The 5,447-nt window shown below is 42.9% G+C and overlaps 1 non-coding gene across 1 annotated transcript; it reads right to left on the reverse strand.

Moving 5' to 3' along the window:
• Positions 1-4,639: 4,639 nt before the first annotated feature.
• On the reverse strand, positions 4,640-4,712 carry TRNAT-UGU (transfer RNA threonine (anticodon UGU)). The gene has a single exon. It is a non-coding gene; the product is annotated as a tRNA-Thr (tRNA).
• Positions 4,713-5,447: the final 735 nt, after the last annotated feature.

Below are 5,447 nucleotides of genomic sequence, written 5' to 3' on the forward strand. Positions count from 1 at the left end.
CGACCCTGCCGGGAATCGAATCCGGGACTCCTGTGACCAAAGGCCACGGAGCCGGACGTGGTGGTGATTTATGACTAAAGTTCGGGAATCACAGGTAAGGATATTTGCGGATAATGTTGTACTGTATAGAGCTGCAGGATTGTGAACGACTGCAGGGGGACTTAAACAATGTAGTGAGATGGACAGCAGTCAATGGTATGAAAGCAAATGGGATGAAAAGTCAAGCTGTAAGTTTCACCAGGAGGAAAAGTCCTCTCAGTTTTAATTATTGTGTTGATGGGGTGATACATGGGCGCCCGCAAGGCGCGACAAGGGGGGCCCTTGCCCCCCCCCCCACTGGATTTTAAAAAGGTTGATGTGCAATTGTTTAACATCATACCAGATTATTTCATAAACTGAACTTACTGACAGTTATCTAGCATCTGTTATAACCGGAAATTTCTGTAAACAATTTAATGTTGCTGACGTTATATTGGTTTTTACATTGAAGAAAATTGTTAACGTGACTCCCCCAAAAAGATCCTGCGGGTGCCCATGCGGGTGATAGTACCTCATGGGGAATACTGTAAGTACCTAGGTGTTAATATAAGGAATGATCTTCACCGAGCTCGATAGGTGCAGTAGCTTAAGCGCGGCCAGTATCCAGTATTTGGGAGATAGTGGGTTCGAACCCCACTGTCGGCAGCCCTGAAATGGTTTTCCGTGGTTTCCCATTTTCACACCAGGCAAATGCTGGGGCTGTACCTTAATTAAGGCCACGGCCACTTCCTTCCTATTCCTAGGCCTATCGCCATAAGACCTATCTGTGTTGTGCGACGTAAAACAAATAGCAAAGAAAGGAATGATCTTCATTGGGGTAATCATATTAACGGTTACCGATTTCTTCATATGCTTATGAGAGTATTTAGTGGTTGTAGTAAGGAAGTCAAGATAGGGTGTATAAGTTTCTTGTAACGGTAGCGGCGATTGAGAATAAGAAGTATAGGGTGGGGCAAAATCATGTACAGATAACAGGAAGTACCCGGGTTTGCAGGGATATAGCGGGGGGGAGGGGAGGGTATGTACATCAGAACTGAAAAGTAGCTACAAAATGGTAAGTTTGTTGATGCTCTCTGAGCAAATTTCGACAGAGAGGTAAAGGTTGTCAGTTATAACTTAAGTGCGGTAATAATAGTTTTTGAATTTTTGATTCAATACCAGACAATAAAACTTTCACCAAAGGATCAATATTACACATGTAGAAGTGCGGCGTGATTATACAATTAAAAATCATTTAGTATTTGACTAGTCACTAACAAACTAACAGACACTAAAGAGACTGCTAGACTGACGAATGCACGCGGCAACCTCAGTGTCCATAATTATATATCTGCTAACCTTCCTCACAACACATGCAAAGTCTCCACTAATCGCTGTGGCGCGATACAAATCGGTTAGCCGCGACAGTCGACATTTTGTGCATATTTCCACTAATAACTCTGTTAATAATTAAAGAAAATGAAGGAAAAAATTAGCTGGTAAGACAGCAAGGCTTGTACAAATTGTCCTTTTTAATAATTCCTAGTTTCATCCTGTTAAAATGGAATAAAATGTAATGTTTTTCCAAAAAGGGGGGGGGGCAGACAGCCCCACTCGCCCCCCCCCCCCTTCCTCCCTCCTAATCGCCGATACTGTCTGGTAAGATCGCAGTTAGAGTATGGGACTCTCACCAGACTACTTGATACGAGAACTGGAAACAATTCAAAGGAAAGCAGCACGATTTGTTCTGAGTGATTTCTGGCAAAGGAGTAGTGTTACTAAAATGTTGCAAACTCTGGGTTGCGAAGACTTGGGAGTAAGGAGACGAGCTGCTCGACTATGTGGTATGTTTCGAGCTGTCAGTGGAGAGTTGACGTGGAATCACATAAGTAGACGAATAAGCTTGAGTGGAGCTTTATAAGTAGGAAAGATCACAATATGAAGATAAAGTTGGAATTCAAGAGGATAAATTGAGGAAAATATTCACTTATAGGCCGAAGAGATTGGAATAAATTATCAAGGAAAATGTTCGATAAATTTCCAAGTTCGTTGAAAATATTTAAAAAGAAGTTAGTAAACAATTATAAATAAATATAAATATGAGGCAAACAATTGATAGGGAATCTGCCACCTGGGTAACCGCCTTAAATCCAGATCATTGATTGATTGATTGATTGATTGATTGATTGATTGATTTAAGAGGAAGCACAACTAGGCAACTATCCTCTATATAACACTAATCAGAGGGAAAAGTGGAAGGGAACCGACACTTCGGAAAATGAAGGTATTGGCCAAAGAAAGGCGAGAAAATAAGAGACTTCCTAAGCCTCGTGACCTAATACCATCGGGGTCTGAAATGAACAAGAGTTGGCCAAGGGCGGTCAGATAAGATAGATGAAAGTGAGGAGCCTGGCACAAACCAAACTCCATGGCGCAACAGCTCCGAAGGGCCATGGCCTACCAAGCGACCGCTGCTCAGCCCGAAGGCCTACAGATTACGAGGTGTTATGTGGTCAGCACGCCGGATCCTCTCGGCCGTTATTCTTGGCCTTCTAGACCGTGGCCGCTTTCTCACCGTCAGATAGCTCCTCAATTGTAATCCCGTAGGCTGAGTGGTCCTCGAACCAGCTCTCAGATGCAGGTAAAAAATCTCTGACCTGGCCGGGAATCGAACCCTGGGCAGGCCCGCTACCCCTACACCGCGGGGCCGGCAGCCTGGCACAAGTAAGTGGAAATAATGCCAGGACTTAGCTGGGCCCCATGGTCGCCCACCTACGCTCTCAAGTTAAGAGCCTCTTACGACAGTCAGGGAATACTGTAGGGGGTAGGCCTATTCTACCACCCCCACCCATAGGGTTTAGAAAATTGATGTCCAAGAACCGATAACTAGAGTAGCTGTTTGGAGAGTTGCTATGGAAATCATCCCCGTTAACATACGCATTATCTCATCATCATCATCATCATCGATTTTCCGCTCCAGCAAGCCGGGTGCGGGTGTTTACCAGCCTCTTCCAGTTCGTCCTGTCCATCCACAACTGATGCTCTACATTTTGCTGCCAATTTCGGGTACATCACGTTGGCAAGATCTTTGAAAATTTGCTTTTCCACCTATCACGAGGCCTCCCTCTGGATCTCTACTAACAAAATTCCTTCTCATATGTCCATACCATCGTAATCTGCTTAATTCTAAGGTTTCCAACAGGCTCCTGTCCAATCCAAGTTGTTGCCGAATACTTTCATTCCTTATTTTGTCTCTCCTTGTCTTTTGGAGACATGGCCGAATTTTATGAAAGGGAAAGGGGCCGTTTGTAATATCGGTACAAATACATTTCATTGGTGTCGTATCTCCGTAAAATTAGAAAATACCGTACATGTTTCTGAACACGTTTCTGTCTTCTTCTATCTTAATCGGTTTACCCTCCAGGGTTGGCTTTTCCCTCGGACTCAGCGAGGGATCCCACCACTACCGCCTCAAGTGCAGTGTCCTGGTGCGTGCGACATTGGGTCTCGGGATACAACTGGAGAGGATAGACAGGAAGAAGGAAAGAAGCGGCCGTGGCCTTAAGTTAGGTACCATCCCGGCATTTGCCTGGAGAAGAAGTGGGAAACCACGGAAAACCACTTCCAGGATGGCTAAGGTGGGAATCGAACCCACCTCTACTCAGTTGACCTCCAGAGGCTGAGTGGAAAACGTTTAACAGATCAAATGTCGACAAGCGTTCTATGGTTTTCAGATAGAAATATGAGCTATTATGCACTTGGAAGATATCACGAGCTAGCTTCTGCAGCCTCATAAATACTAGACGAGAACTTTTTTTTTTTCTTACAATTTGCGTTATATCACACCGACGATGGGGTAGGAAAGGTCTAGGAATGGAAGGAAGCGGCCGTGGCCTTAATTAAGGTACAGCCCCAGCATTTGCCTGTTGTGAAAATGGGTAACCACGGAAAACCATCTTCAGAGCTGCCGACAGTGGGGTTCGAACCCACTATCTCCCGGATGCAAGCTCACAGCTGTGCGCCCCTAACTGCACAGCCAACTCGCCTGGTCTAGGCGAGAACTATAAGATAAGTAGATTCCTACGTACCTTATAGACTATATTGTATTGTAATCTGATTTAATTGTGTTCTGTGTAGAATACTCAATAAATGGTCGACAAAAGTGTTCATTATTATAGCCCCGTCAGTGACGGGTACAGCAGCACTTAGCAGGATTATAAAAATGGACCTTATAACATCAATAGCTGAACAATTATAGTTCCTTCTACTAGAACGGATATTTAAAAATGAACTTCCCGTGTTACTGTAGCACGCGCAGAACACGAATGTCGAGTTCCGCTCTAGAGATGTGGCCATGAAGAAAAGCGAAGTAGCCTATTGTATTAAACATCCAACGAACACTTCATCAAGCAATATGAATTGCGAGAGGAGAGGATACGGTCTTGTCTGCCATCTGTGAGAGGAGGTCAGAATTACTTAGCGTTCCCACGTGCAGAAACTTCACAATTATTATGCTAAATACGACGCAAAACTTGAAAGTATTGTAAGCACACATTTCACACTAACATAAGTGAACGAAAAGTAACATAATAATGTGAAAAAAATATGACATCCACATCATAGCCCCCAGGGAGGATCGAACTCCCGACCCCTGGTTTACAAGACCAGTGCTCTAACCACTGAGCTATGGAGGCTCTCATATCTACAATGTCATCTTAACATTATATAAACAGAGTTATCTTTCTGTTTAATATTCGCCCCTTCATTGCTTTAGTTTTAATTATTACATTTTCGTCTCCAATTATTCCGCTGTAAACATGTATTACGCAATAAAACGTACCGGGAAGATGTGAAACATACAAATGCTAGTAGGAAGAAACACCAAGTGGAATACGATTGCGGTTTAAGGAAGGCCTTCCTTTCCCTATAGACTAAACAGATACAAAGAACTAACCAGAACTTCAAAGCATCATTAACAGAAATTAATATCTGCATCACAATAAACTAACGATATATTGACATTAATCGTAAGTCAATTTGGAAACGTATTTTTCTGCTGGACTGTTTCATCATGATATCGTTTGTGCTAAAATGACAACGTATTTCACAATACAGAATTCGATGGCATTAACTGCTATCCACAGCAAAACAGCTCGCACGAAAAATGATGTGATATCGTACCACGTGATTGGGATTGGTCCAATGAGGATAGGGAGGTCAGACCAAGGATACTTCTAGAGAAGATATGTTTATGTCGATTTATTTTGGTAGATAAGTCAAACGTTATAAATAACTTTACCTATGATTAACTGGCGTTATTAATGTCGTAACAGGTTCTCATTCCTTCCACATCTTTGTTATAGGAAACCCTGTTAACTGTTTTTATTGATAGATATTCCGCAAGTCGGATGTCTGTACAATTTCGACTT

The sequence above is a fragment of the Anabrus simplex genome, chromosome 1 (assembly GCF_040414725.1).
Source record: "Anabrus simplex isolate iqAnaSimp1 chromosome 1, ASM4041472v1, whole genome shotgun sequence".
NCBI lineage: Eukaryota > Metazoa > Arthropoda > Insecta > Orthoptera > Tettigoniidae > Anabrus > Anabrus simplex.